This window comes from Sceloporus occidentalis, unplaced genomic scaffold (genome assembly GCF_023333645.1).
Source record: "Sceloporus occidentalis isolate IW3139 unplaced genomic scaffold, rSceOcc1.0.p SCAF_1, whole genome shotgun sequence".
Taxonomy (NCBI): domain Eukaryota; kingdom Metazoa; phylum Chordata; class Lepidosauria; order Squamata; family Phrynosomatidae; genus Sceloporus; species Sceloporus occidentalis.
In genome coordinates, this window is record NW_028316981.1 from 159,479,970 (window position 1) to 159,495,452 (window position 15,483).

The 15,483-nt window shown below is 42.6% G+C and overlaps 1 long non-coding RNA gene across 1 annotated transcript; it reads left to right on the plus strand.

Annotated features, from left to right (window-relative positions):
• The first annotated feature begins 271 nt into the window (after positions 1-271).
• Positions 272-4,516, plus strand: LOC149322516 (uncharacterized). Its single transcript, XR_016279918.1, has 3 exons — positions 272-399; positions 2,562-2,628; positions 3,840-4,516. It is a non-coding gene; the product is annotated as an uncharacterized LOC149322516 (long non-coding RNA).
• The last annotated feature ends 10,967 nt before the right edge of the window (positions 4,517-15,483 follow it).

Sequence of the window (15,483 nt, forward strand, 5' to 3'; positions counted from 1 at the left end):
CACATGCGGGGATGAGAGAAACAGAGAAGACAAAAAGGAAGAAGATGCCAAAAGCATCCCCTATGTATTTTTATATACTAAGAGAAGGATTTTTTTTTAAAGTAGGTCCTGTCTGCACAGGTGAGAATATTCTGGAAACAGCCCAGAGTATTCTGGCTCCGGAGCTCCCCTGACATTCCCCCACTACCTGCTGCAGCTGCAGCTGCTGCAAGTCACTCCCTCTGAGGCAGAACAAGGCACCCAGCATCAATCACATAGTTGAGCACCTTGTTCTAACCTCAGAACAAGTGACCTGCTCCAGCAGCTGCCATGTCAGGTGGCAAAGTGGGACACATTCCAAACAACCCCCAGCATTGCAACAGAAGGCTCTGGATCTTCCTGGAAGATCCGGAGCAAAAGGTTAGGTTTTAAAATCTGTTATAAATGGGATGTACCCTGGATTTGGTACTGGATGGGCTCGAGGTGACCAGATGTCCTCTTTTTCAACTTTTTCAACTCTTTTTCAACTATATTTCAACTTTTGGTCCAGGAGGAATTCCAAAATGTCCTTCGTTTTGAGCATTAGTAAGAAGCATGAATTTATATTTATGCTAGTGTTTTTAGTTTTTATTTTGTAATATCCTATGTTTTTCTTGAATGTTGTACATTTTACAATGCCTTGCCCTCCTTTGCAGCTATGACATCTGGTCACCCTGAACAGGCGGGAGATGTTCATGTTATTTGCACCAGAACTGAGGGTTTGGGCCAGGGGTCGGCAACCCACGGCCTGTGGGCCGCATTCGGCCCACAAAGGCGGCAGGACCGGCCCCAGGCCGGTCCTGCCACCGTCGCTGTAGCCACTGCCGCCTGGGCCTCTGCGGGCTCCTCCCAGGGCCCGCGCGGCCCCAGGCCTCTCCTACTGAGGCCCCCTCAGAGGCCAGGAAGGAGCCGGCAGAGCCGCCCGCGCAGTTGTCCTCCTCCTCCTTCCCGGCCTCTGAGGGCCTCGAGGCTCCTCAGAAGCCGGGAAAGAGCTGGCGAAGACGCCCGCGCGGTGTTCCCCTCCTCCTTCCTGGCCTCTGAGGGCCTCAAGGCCCCTCAGAAGCCGGGAATGAACCGGCGAGGACACCCACGCGGGTGTCCCCCTCCTCCTTCCCAGCCTCTGAGGGGCCTCAAGGCCCTTCAGAAGCCGGGAACGAGCCGTCGAGGATGACCGCACGGGTGTCCCCCTCCTCCTTCCCGGCCTCTGAGGGCCTTGAGGCTCCTCAGAAGCCGGGAACGAGCCGGCGAGGACACCCGCGCAGGTGTCCCGCTCCTCCTTCCCGGCCTCTGAGGGCCTTGAGGCTCCTCAGAAGCCGGGAACGAGCCGGCGAGGACGCCCGCGCGGGTGTCCCCCTCCTCCTTCCCGGCCTCTGAGGGCCTCGAGGCCCCTCAGAAGTCGGGAAAGAGCCGGCAAGGACGCCCGCACGGGTGTCTCCCTCCTCCTTCCCGGCCTCTGAGGGCCTCGAGGCCCCTCAGAAGCCGGGAAGGAGCCCTTGGTGTTCTCTGTGCAAAATCCCCTCTCAGCACCTTGTGCCTTTCTTGGTTGAGACAGTGTGCATGCTTTCTTCCTTTTTTTTTAATTGCTTTGTAGTAGTTTCCAAGCTTGGAACTATTATTATTGTTGTTGTTATTATTATTATTATTATTATTATCATCACTCTGGGGGTGGAGCATGCAGCCCCGCCCCTGGATAGTGGAAGCTCCACCCCCAGCATGCGGCCCTGCCCCCGGAGGGTGGAAGCTCAACACCCCAGCTTCAGCCCCCCAGTTGTCTGAGGGACAGCAACCCGGCCCCCGGCTCAAAAAGGTTGCCTACCCCTGGTTTGGGCTATGCACCATCCAAGACACTCTGATGAAAGGACAGGGGAAGGCCATTTTATTTGGTCCTTGCAGACAGGTCCATAGTCATGCATTCTGTGTAGATCTTAGTTACAGTACATTTCCAGATAAACATATCTTTTTTCCTTTTCTTTTTATATTAAAGGATCTATTCTCTGTTCTTGTGGCTATGAAAAAATGTCACGCGGGTCAGATCAGGAGTAAATCATAGAACTCTTTTCAGCAGAACATACGTTATTCTACCCACCTTTATGAGCTCAAAGAATCCTGGTCCAGACATTCTGATACCTGCCACATCCATTCTTTGATTATTGAGGAAAATGCAACTACTGCACCATATTTATCCTGCATCCATAGATTCATGAACCTAAATTATGTGTAAATATGGGGTGGGGAAAGTTTGCTTGTGTGATACCTGGGTTGGACTGGGGCAAAAAGCCCACTTCCAATTTTTTATTACATTTTAAATCACACCTTCCTTCCAGTGAAATTAGGGGAGCACATATACACTTCACCTTTACAATAAAACTAATTTTGTATGTCGTGTTGTCAGAGAGAGTAATCAGCATAGTGGCATTATTTTTTTTCTTTAAAAAAAAACAGGTTGAAATTTCATTATTTTTTGATAAAGAATTCAGTATGGCTAGTTTCCCCTCCCCTCCAGTTACACAAACATGACAGTCTTTTATTGCTTTGGCTTCCAGATTACTGATGCAAGCTTCTTCACAGAAAAGTGCCCTTTGTCCAGGATGAAAGATTATTTCCAAATGGGTAAATTATGTCTCAAAGCATTTCCCATTCCAAAAGACCATGAGAGCTAGAAACAATCTAATGTTTGGTTATGTTTGCAGAAAATGTAGAAGGAAAGTAAAGAAAATGACACTCAGGAATAAGAAGGGAGACAAGGTTTGAGGCTGAATCACAGCATGCTTTTAAAAAAAACAATACAATAATAGTACATAGATTGATCTCTTAAGAGAGATAAAAATTCAAAGAGCAATAGCATGGCATTTTTTATTAGGTCTAACTGAAAGCTATTTTTATTTAGATTAGATTAGACATGTCTGATTTGGATTAAGGATTGGTTAAAATTAAAAGATAGAAAACTATTGAAATTAGAGGGAGAAAAATTAACTTTTGGATGGCATGCTTATTTATATTATAATAAAGAGAAAATAGACAAGGAATTTAATAATCATTGTATAAGGAAGCCGTTATTATGGATCTGGAAGACAGTGAGAAAAAAATTGGCGAACCAATTACATTAGAAACCTCTCCACAGGAAGCATTTTTATGGAGAGAGAAAGGACTGGTAAAGAATTGGTTAAAATATAAAGACCTGTTAGTAAAAGATGGGAAAACTTACAGATTTAAGACTGAAGAAGAATTTCGAGATCAAAATTATAAAATCCATTGGTATTTAAAGTGGCAACTAAAGGAAAGGTTCAAAACAGATCAGAGGGAGGGGAAGTCTGTGGAAGATGTAACAGAACTGGAGAAACTATTAAAATTAGAAAATAAAGGTTTACTTTCCAAACTTTACAAATTCTTATTGAAAATAGAACTAGAAAAAGAAGTAATTAAAAATAATATGATAACCTGGGCACAAAACATAGGGCATAACATAGAGTTAAATCGATGGGAATATACGTGGAACAAACGTTTAAAGTATACCAGAAGTCAAAATATTAAGGAGAATTATTATAAAATGTTTTATAGGTGGTATATTACACCAGATAAATTGGCTAAAATATATGGAACAAAAGACAAATGTTGGAAATGTTTAAAAGAAAAAGGAACGTTTTTTCATTGTTGGTGGTCTTGCCCGAAGATTCAAAAATATTGGCATTAAATTCATAATTTAATTGGGAATATGTTAAAAATTAGAATGGAATTCAAACCTGAAATTCACGTACTTAATATAATGGATGACAAATTAGAGAAAAATTATGGTAGAATAATTTTTCATTTGATTACTGCAGCAAGGATTGTATTGGCACGAAAATACAAAAACATCCCTGATGTAGGAGAATGGATAGATAAAATCTACGAACTGGCCGAAATGGACAAATTGACAAGATTATTAAACGACGAAAATATGGAGGACTTCTTTAATGAATGGGAAAGTGTGGTAACTTTTTTACATCAAGAAGAAAAGGAACTTTATGTAGAAGGCTTCATAGATTAAAATATTTTTAAGTAAATGTAACTGATATGACAGAGCTAAAAATATTAAAATGGCCATGAAGAAATATTAGGAAACTAGAGTCTTTCTTAGAAGCACTTAGTAATATGTAGCATACAGACAGTAGTGAATAAATAAGTGGATAACAAGGATCACAAATGAAATGTTAAAGATTATTCCCGTGTACAAGATAGGAAGGTCTGTGTTTTATGTTGGATGTATAGTTAGAGATAGGAGTTGATTGTATATTTAGTTAGTGTAATGTTGTATGTTTTTGAAGTTAGAATGATTTGTAAGATGAAGAAACAAGAAAGCACTAGTATGTGGAAGAGGGTTAGTGTAAGTGAGGAAAGTTTGTATAGCGAAGAGGAGAAATGAATGAATGAAAGGAATGGAGAGATGAAGGGAAAGGGAGAAAAGAGAAAGGATGGGTACGAGAGAAGTTTACTTGTAAAGATAATAAGTTTTAATATATAGAAGGTAAAGTATTTTATATGTAAATTGACTTTGTGATTAGTAGGATTTGTGTTATGTTTGTCTGTGTTTTGTAAGTTCAATAAAAATTTAAAAATAAAAAAAATAGATTAGATTTTTTTTAAGGATGGAAAGAAAAGAAAAGAAAAACCTGATAATTTGGGAAGTCCAGGTGAAGCTTTTCTTGTACAATTGCCCTGCCTAGTTGTCAATTTTTTTTCAAGGGGGTCTAGATGACTACAATGACTTCCATTTGTAAATATGTTCATCTGTTCCTCTGTTCTTTCTACCTTTTCTCCTAGAACAAAAATATATCTAAGTGAGAGAAAGAGAGAAGAGCAGCACAACTTTTGACTGTAAACACTAAGTGCTCTCCATCTGGAGGCATTCCTGACTCCAAAATCAGACAATATTAAAAGGGAGATACACAGAATAGCTTTATATATGTGTACTCAGAAGTAAGCCCCACTTCATCAATGGAGTTAGCTTGGTTAAAATAGCAGCCAAGGGAAGTTCTTTGTAGATCAGGAGTGAACAGAACACGTCCTACCAAATGTTGTTGAACTGTAAGTCCCAGCATACCTCAGCATTGGCAATTCTGGCTAGGGCAAATGGAAGATGCAGTCTAACAACATCTGGAAGAGTGTACATCCCTCTTGCTGGGCAAGGCTGCAATCTTAAGTATATTTGCTAGGGAACAATCTCCCCTGATGTCTACAGGCTCCAAATAAGCAGGCTTAAGATCCTGCTATAATCAAATGAGTCTGTGCATCCATCAAAACATAGGTAGAAAAAGAAGCAGTGGTTACTCTACCTTTGACAATACAAAAGCCAATTGCTGACCATATATATTTAAAAGATAGCACAGATCAGGATGCCTTATACAACAGAGAGCAACAGCCAGCCAGGAAAAACATGCAAAGCTGGAGAATCATGAAAAAGGATAGATTATATAGTTTTTAAAAGTAACTTTATCTTCTTAAGGAAACAGCTGTATGAGAAGAAGAGGCAATGTTTATTGCTCCATGATCTAAAAAGCCATTCAACCAAACTGGGAGGGGGTTAAATGGGGCAATAAAGATCAATGTCTCCTGATAAGGGGAGACCAGGTCTTATACTGTCTGAGGAAAGTCAGCCTAGCAGCACGTCCTGTTTAACTCACCCTTAACTGCAGCTGATGACAGGACATAAGACTGGGAAGTGTGTCCAGTCCTGGCTGTCTCTTCTGAGAAAGGAAATCACGGAGCTAAAAAAGTAGCCAGAATGATGAGGGGGTAGGACCATCTTCCTAAGGAACTTATCACACGACACTGTTATACAATTTTAACTGCTATGGCAAAACATCCTATGGAATCCTGCGATTTGTTGTTTTTGTTGTTGTCTGCCTTTAAGTCATGCCCGACTTATATGGACCCGAAGGCAACCCTATCATAGGTAATTTTTTTTTTGCAAGATTTGTTCAGAGGAGGTTTGCCACTGTGTTCCCCTGAGGCTGAGAGAGTGTGACTTCTCCAAAGTCACCCAGTGGGTTTCATGGTAAGGAATTGACCCCTGGCCTCCAGAGTTGTAGTCCAGTGCTTAAACCATTATGCTACACTGGGGAGAGAGATTTAGAATTCTCAGCCAGAGAACATTTGAGCCTCCCTAAACTACAAACCCCAGAATTCCACAAGATATTACAAGACAGTTAAAATGGACTATAATATATGTGATAAAGGCATAATAAGGAAAGATTAACACACTGGGGGCTTTTTAAGTGTGGAGGGGCATGAAGGCAGGATTTTATATGGAAACATAGAATTATGAATAATGAAAATTATGAAAGAAGAAAGATGCATAAGTTACCAAATTTTTAAAATAAGTGTTATTGAGCTAAAAAGTTTTAACATAAAGAAAGGATGGACCTATCATATTACAACTTGGGAGTCACCAATTAAACTGATGGGCAGAAATTCAAGGCAGGTAAAGGTGCAGTGGTAGATTTCTGATACAGGGTCGTATAGGTTCATTGCTCTCCAGGGATTCTGGGAACATATTCTCCTACCCTACCTATAGATTCAGGGGGTTGAACCTGGAGCCTCCTACATGTAAAACTGGTGCTTTATTGCTACCTATGATGTAAATAACACATGATTAACTTACAGAAGCCAGCTTAAAATTTAAACAAATATGCAGAGGATAGTTTTAAAAAATACTCTATGTCCAAAGACAATCTACCATTGAATATTGGCTCCTGAGGAAATACAATGTGGGGAGGCTGTTGACTTCAATTCCTGGTTATGAACATCTTGGAGGCATCTGACTGGCCACAGAAAGAAACAGAATACTGGACTTAGATGGAACTTGGTCTGGTCCTGCAGGGCTCTTTTCATGGTCATAAAGGATTTCCATGGCACTCTAGCGATCCAGCAAAAAAAAATCAGAATCAAGTATAATCCTCAATAGCTCAGCCTGTTAAGAGACCCAAAGGAAGTAAACTGGAAGAACTCAGCAGAGAAGATTTTCTGCATGTGGGGAGGAATTAGCTCTGGCGCGTTACAGAGCGCCCAAGAAGGGCACTCTGCCGCCACTGCTGTTTGCTATGTCCGGGAACTACAGCGGCCAAACCGCACAGTTCCCGGGCACAGCAAGAAAGAAGCGCCTAAATGGTGCTTCTTTCTGTGACCCGGAAGTGGTGCCGCGAGGTGCTAGTCGCACATCCACGGTGTCACCTCCGCCGCGCGATGTCTGGACGCTATGCCTCCGCAACGTCAAAATGGCCCCCCCCCGTGTGAATGGGCGCTGCCATTTTGTACGGACTCAGTCCGTATTAGGGTTGAGGGGCGTCCAGAAGGGACGCCCCTTCTCAACCCTAACATGCCCTTCCCTAATCCTAGCACGCCTCTTCGGCGCATCTGTAACACGCCTCTGTTAGCCTGTTGCAGCAAAGACAACAACAGCCAGGCTAGTGGTACCTTAAAGACTCACCAGTTTTATCTGGCATCAGCTTTTGTAGACTGCAGCCCATTTCATCAGAAGCACAGAGTGTTGCCTCAGCTGGCAAATATTAGCAGAGAAAATTATTGCTGTGCTCATCCTTGAGAGTAAGGTAATGCAAGATGGTTTTTATTGGGCCCTCTGCAGCTGATAAAGAGGTGAAGAAGTGTCTGCGCTCAAATGCTCTTGCTAGGCACTACTCACAATGTTTCTTTGCCTAATTTGGCTCTATCCATCATCCACAACTGCCATTCACAACTTGGGCCCCCTACCCCATACATTTCAGGTTAAAACTCAAGCAGAAAGAGAGGCAATGCTGAATTTCAGGGCAAGTCCATAAAAGTATCTGAGCAATGGGAAACGATGGTACATTGGTATGGGACTTTCCCCAGTACATAGTTCCACATCTGGCCAAGGCGGGTTACACACCGCCATTAAAGTACGGAGTCAGTCCGTACTAGGGTTAGGAAGGTGCGGTGCTTCCGCACCCCCCTAACCCTAGTACGGACTGAGTCCGTACAAAATGGTGGCTCCCCTTCCACAAGGGGGCCGCCATGATGACGTCACGACCGCGCTGCCTCTATACGGGGCAGCGCGGACGTGACGTCGTCGGTCCGCGCCAGGGCGCTTAGTGCACCCTTTCCATGGACCAGGAAGGAGCTTCGTTTCGGAGCTCCTTCCTGGTTTGCAGCGCCGCTTTGCCTCACTGGGCACAGCCTTCAGACGGCTGCGCCCAGCGAAGCAAGGGAGAAAGGTGCCAACCGGCCCCTTTCTCCTTCTCTCCGCCGCCACGGGGTGTCCTTGGGGCTTGAAGCCCCAAGGACACCCCTTTTCAGGCTGCGGGGAAGCGGCATTTTGCCGCTTCCCCGCAGCCTGAAAAGCGGCGGATCGGGGCCTCAGCGGCTGCCGTTCTGCCAGCTGAGGCCCCGATACACCGGGGAAAGGGGCGGGTACAGCCTGCCCCAAATGGGTGGTCTGTAACCCGCCCAACTCCCTGTAGCATCCAACAAAATTCTTTCTCTTATTGTTTGTAATAATTGACATAATGGATTAGAATAGGGGTGGGGAGATTTTGAGGGTATCCGCCCTAGACAATTATGCCACTGACACTGCTGTAACTGCCATGGTGCCATGGGATTTGTAGTTTGGTGAACTAGTGAGAAATCTCTGCCAAAGAGTTCTAATGCTATATTCAAATCAGTGGCCTAAAGAATTTTGAGTATCTCACAAAAGTACAACAACCACCATTTATTTGTATAAGGCACAATGACCATTATAAAATATTATGAACAACAACCATACATTTCACTGGACAGTAACTTGTTAACTTATAAACAGAGATAGGGGACAGGTCAGACAGCAGGACATCAGCAGCAAAACAAACTGACATGCCATTCCATCTTGCCTCTTTTATAGTTCATCATTATTGTTTTTATAAATTACTACATATCTTTTGGGCAGCCATAGCAAAATCAGCAACCTTAAGAGAAATAGGCTTAGAGCTGTCTGCCAGCAGATCACAAATAATGTCAAGCTGCAACCAATCTTGCTTTCAAAACTTTGATACCCTTGCTTTCAAAAGCTCACCCAGGAAATGTCCCCTAGGATCCTCAATAAAGGGCAATAGAAAAGATAGATCTTCCACATTTCCCTAACCAGTGATGCAAAGCCACTATGTATGAGGGATCCCTTTATACCTTCCATTCAGGTAGGCTGTTGGCATTGTCTGAAAATGAAGGGCAATAAAGACTTTTCTAAGTGTGACAAGGGTTAAGTTATGGATGTATTGTTGGAAATATTGTTCCCCTTTGAACTGGCTATACCAGCTAGAAAACACTTGCTGTTTGTTAGTGAGCACATTATCATAGGAGTCAAGCTTGATTTTTTTTCTCGGATCAACAGCTTGTCCATCTTGATTACTGGAATCTGAATATCTTCAAAACAGAGTCAGAGAAGACCAAAAATGTGCCCATCTACCTTGAGAAAGCTGTTCTTCAAAACAAAGTTTTGCCAAATTGCCTTCAACCATGCACCAGACGTTTCCTGTAAAGAATAACCACTTTATGAAATTTTGCCTTAATTGGAGATCAACCGCCAACCTAAGTAGGGAGGATGGAACCCACAATAGGAGGACCAGCAGCATTTTCAAATATCTGTTCTAGACACCTCACAAAACTACGAATGCCAGGATGGCATAGGATGGAGCCATGGCAGTTCACTGCGAATGCCTTCAACTGTTTGAGTGTGTGCAAGCACATGTGCCTCCAAATCCTCTGACAACCTGTGGCAATCCCAAGAATTTCCTAGGGTTTTCTTAGGTAAGGAAGATTCAGAGGTAATTTTGCCAATTACTTCCTCTGAAATATAGCCTATGGATCTCCTATCCAAATACTAACCAGAGCTCTGGAATAGGATCTGGGGCCTTTAGGATATTTGAGTCCCTATAGCCTTCTTCTACCTTGGATTTTTTTTTTTTTTTTTTTTACCAGTATTCTGAGGTCTACCAGTCAGAGCCTGGCACACAAGACAAACACTTAGAATTTAAAAAAAAGAAAAACCACAGTGAGACCTGGGGAATTTGTTTAGAGAACTGAACTGATGGTTAGGCCCCACAGTCTTTCTACACAAAAAAAGTAATCCGTATACTTCAGCAGTATTCCCAACAGTATACTTTAGGAAAGGGGAGTCATTTTTCACTGTTATTTTAAACAGCTGGAAATCAGAAATTCTTGCTGATCTATGGCAAAACACCCTAAGAATTAGCAGTAAATGCAGACCAAACTCCTGTCAACTACTGGCTTAGAGGACATATCAAAAGGTTCTTTGAATCATCCTGTTGCCTTAAAACAGGAGCTGGGCACCTGGTGAAGCATTAAAGACCACAGTTTACATTTCATCAGGAGCCAAGGCCATTGTTAATTTAAATATTTGCACTGCGTGGACTGATTCAACAACTCTTTCCTAAACATTCAAAACCTGGACTATTATTTTTTAAAAAAAGAAAGAAACTGTAGGCATATTTGACTCTAATATTTACAAGAATTACATGCATAATAATATTTATTATGGTTACACGCCAGTCAAACAAGAGTTATACATCAGGGTTCAATCCTCTATTATTTCTTTAAAAATGGCAGTTCTAACCATGGTCTCCTGATTGGAAGCAGACATACCCACAAAAAGCCCTTGCACAGTGAGGCAAAAGGCAGCCTCCTCAGAGAGCAAGTAACGTCTGCTGCAGTTACACTGGGACAGACCAAATGATCTAGTCACACTTGATGCTGAGATGGGACAGAATTAAGTTTCTGAAACAAGGTTGAGCAACAGCACTGAATCATGCAGAGGCACATTGTGTGACCTCCTCTACAGTGGGATAAGACTCTTGAGAGACTCAGACAGCAATCCTTGCACACACTTAGCTGTGAAGAAGTCCCACTGAACTCAATCAGACTTACTTCTGAAAAGACAAATATAGGATTGCACCACTTATTAGTTAAACAGATTCATTTCTTACACCATGCAGTTTTGAAATTACCATTTGTGTATTCTTTTTATTTACACAGCAATAAGGAGACCAACAATAGTTTGAAATCCTGCTATTTATAGCTCAATAGCTATAAGGGTCTTATGCATACACCTGCCTGCTCACTAACTTGGAAGTAAAGCATCATAAATAACTTGTAATATATAACCTTTGGGGATGAAGGGCATAACAATGATTTATTTTAAAAAGGCTAATGTGACAACTAGGAACATCATGTTAGCAATAGGTTACTAGAATGTCACTCTTTAAATAACAAGTAACATTAATAAGTAAGGAGACAGACGGGCAGGAAGTGGCATGCCGGCGCCAATTCTAGGGTTCGCGAGTGCACATCAACCGCACATTCCCGAACTCTAGCATGTAATAGCAGCGCCATGATGGCGGTCTCCACCATCATGACATAAGCAACGTGCACCGTATAGATGTCGTTGCATGTTGCTTACATCACTGATGCGTCACAGTGCACCAATGCACTCGTGACGACCACCGCACGGACTTAAAAGAACCTGTTTTTTCTGGGTTCTTTTTGGTGCAGAGGGAGCCTGGCCGTTTGAGGGGCTGGTTGTCTTAGTATGAATATGATTAAGATCTTTAGGAGAGGCCCTTTGGAGCATCAAGTGGGGTATCTTCCAAAGGGCCTCTCCTAAAGATCTTAATCATATTCATACTAAGACAACCAGCCCCTCAAACGGCCAAGCTCCCTGGGCTATTTATAACTTTAAAGCTTAAAATTAACACTCTGAATTGATCCTAGAACAACTGGCAACCAATACTGATTTTTCAGTATTGGAGGGATGCATGATCATAATCTTGTGCACTGACTTGCATCCCACCTGCTATATGACTAAAGAGGTGGTGGGTTCTTATTCATTAGAGCAGAGATAGGCAACCCCAAAGCCTTTTCTGAGTAGCCAAGGGCTCCTTAGAACTTGTTTTTTTTAAAAGTGGCATCAAGAATTGCTGTCAAAACGTTTGCTTTTCAACTTTATCACGAATGTAGGACCAGGACTTCTGCCCCTTCCCAAATATGACTTCAAATCCCCCCCCCCCATTCAATTCTCCTTCATTACCCAAATTTCTGGCACTGCAATAATGTAAACTTTCAGTTGAACATTAAAAAAAACATTTTAGTTGTTTTGGTGTTTGTTGTTGTTGTGTGCCTTCAAGTAGTTTCCAATTTATGGTGCCCTAAGGCAAACCTCTCATGGGGTTTTCATGGTTAGATTTATTCAGCCTGAGGTTGAGAGCATGTGACTTGCCTAAGGTGTTTTAGGCCAGGCAAGGACATGTGAATATAATAAATACAAGTGTCCTGGCATGGGATAATTTTTGATGTTTCACTTTCTGCAGTGCTAGAAATTTAAGAAATCAAGGGGGGAAATCATTTGGAGGAAAAGAATTCTTATTGTGGCTAGCGAAGTCTTTATTTTCCTTCCAGAGCAGGCAGCAACTGGAAAATAAGAGAGCATTTAGTTCAGAATGAGAGTGAGGAGGGGAATATATGGCCCCTCCTCCCAGAACTGGGGTTCAGATGTGTTTTAAGACCTCCACCTTGGATCCTTTCTGTTACCTTCTTTAAAAATGTAAAAGTATCAGTCTCCTGCTGTTCCATCTGGATTCTGATTTGCCCAAATTCTGCTACCAGGAAGAGGAATATTATATAGTCACAGGAAAAAGCAAGTGAGACAAGTTAAGCAGGTCTGGACAAAATGTCAATAAGGCCACAAGAAAAGCTCTGTGGGGTAAAGGAGAGCCATGACGTTTTGGAGCTCTGTGGTGCTCCCAAAAGGTGCTGTGCCCTGGCACCAGGCTTCAGGCCAAAGCTCAGAAAAGCTACTTGACTACTTCTCCCAGAATTCCACAGCTAGCCTGGATACTCTGATTGGTGGATTCTGGCTGCTTCAGTCCAAACAAGTAATGTTTCCAAGCTCTGCTTCAGACCAACTCCTGAAAGGCCAATAGGGCATGTCCCACATCCCACAAGTTGTACTGACTCACTTCTCTGGGCTGGCCTTCAGCCCCTGAGAACTGCTTGCACTTCCAGTTCTCCAGAAAGGGCCATCTTCTCTTCCTTTTGTGCATTAGCCAAAACAGGTCAAGGCAAACTTTGTCACCCACTCTGCCTATGCATCAAATTATCAGTTGGCCAGTTCTCCTAGAGCCATCCCAAAACAGCAACTTCATCTGCTAAGTAGGTGGTAAATTCATCTCAGCAGACAGAACTTATCTCTGGCTCTGAAAACAGACTGGATTTACCAGGCCATTCACCACCCAGAATAACTCCAGCAGATGACACTTTGCAGATGCTGCGGCTGCAGAGAGAACAAAGCTTTACTTGCTCTCCCTGCCACTAACACAGCCCCATTTTCTAAAAGGAGATCAGTGCTATTACCAGTTGACTTTATTCCCAGTCCAGCAACACTTGCACTCTAGTTCACCTTCCCAATTCAGTGGTGTTAAATCCTTATTAAAGCAAGGATACTGGGGGCCATTCACACTACAGAATTATAACACCATGATTCCATTTGGATTGCCATGGCAACTCCCTCTGGAAAGCTGGGTTCTGTAGCTTAGGAAGTAGCATTTAGAGTTCTCAGCCAGAGAGTTCCAGTGTCTCTGACCCAACTAAAAACATTGGTACTCCATAAGACAGAACCATTTCAGTCCAAGAGGAATAATAATACAATAACTGTACAGTTGAATGGACTCTAGGTTGGAGAAGAGAGCAAGGAAGATGTAGCCAACTCTCTGAATCATCAGCCCTAAAATATGTTGTTCTGAACCAACTCACAAACTACTAACATGGTCAGCAGAGTATGGAAAAGTTACTTTTGGAGTTAAAATCATGGAATCCCTCAATCGAAGAGATTCTGATTAAATCATTCTGGAAACACCTCCACCCTCAAAAGTAACCCTTCCAGCCTCTGCTCCTGAGTTTGTTGAGCTGAACAACTGAAATGTATAGTTCATGATGCTTCGTAACTTGAAACAGGTCCATGCTAGTTGTTACCAAGGGAGTGTTCATTTTTTCATTATGTGTTACCTATCTATAGTTGTTGTCCCCCACCCCCCAAAAAGAACGGAGAGGTCTTAATTTGGGGAAGTGATTCTGGAATAAAGAGAAGAACAAACTCATTTCTCCCAGAATAATTTTCCTATTATATTTCAAACCTTATCACCACCATGAGCAGTTTCTATTATTAATTTGTTTTAAGAAAAGAGGGACCCATTAGTAGCATCCTGAAGCTTCATCCATTTTGACCAGATTCTCCTAAGAAAAAGAAGGGGCATACAACAAGTAAAGGCACAGGCAAGTGAGAAAAAGCATAACTATTGCACACAAGTTCTAAGAAAAGGCAAGAATCCAACAACGTAGAGGAAAACAAAACAAGCCACTAAGACTTGAAGATTCTTTAGATAGCTTATTCTTGGTGTGTGCGTGTGAAGCTGCCAAAGGCTCTGTTGTGTTGTGCTAGCAGAGTACAGAAAACCCACAGAGGGAGCTCACTTATGGAGGTCACCAGGTTTTCTTCTAGGTCTGGGGCAATAAGGGTTAAAGCAAGGAATGAAGTTGGAAGGCCCTAGCAACACAATAGAACATGGTCCTGGGGACAGGCTGCAGGACCTGGACTCCTGGGCATGTGCAAAATATCTACTCATTACAGATAAAGGCTGGAGGCTAAGTGGAAGAGAGACTACATGGTCTGTTAGGTCACCATCTTACTTGGCAGAATAATCTGAGGCCACTCAGACCCTTTTTCAAAGGAAAAACATTAAATACGTGATGGTGGGACAGCTTGGTCTCTTCTGTTACTTTGAAGGCTCTTTTCCAGTGGAATTGCAGTATACAGTGCTCTAAAATACACCAAGGCCATACATGTGTATATAACTATCCACCACAATATCTTTGGGTTTCTGTGGTATTTTCTACAAACACTATTTTTCCCCATTATCACAGCATACTGGGTTAGACTTTTCAGCTTCTGCCTTACCTACCACCTCAACAATCTCTTTCCTGGTAGCCAATATTACCTTCACCCCCTTACCAGCTGATTTTGCAGAATTACAGCTTTTTTTGCTACCTGATGTCAGGGATACCTTCCACATTATCTAGCATGCATAGCTATAGAGAGCCACTGGGAGAGGCTAAGATCCTCTCCTTTTCCAGAGGCCCTGATCTCTGGCAATCTAAACGTAAACCTGGGCGCAGTATTATTTATACTCTATATTACTATGCTGTTTTCTAAATGGAAAGTGTAGGTTTAAGAAAAGAAAATGCAATAGGTCTGTTGCCATGTTTTTTGTCCTAGGGTTAATTGAAAACTTTAATTGGCTAATTTTCTCCTAACCAGGTCCACATGACAAGTTTGGCAGCAGAAACATGAATTAATCCAGTAAGAAACAAAACAGAAACACAGGGAGAAAGAAAGCTCTCTGTATTTGTGTC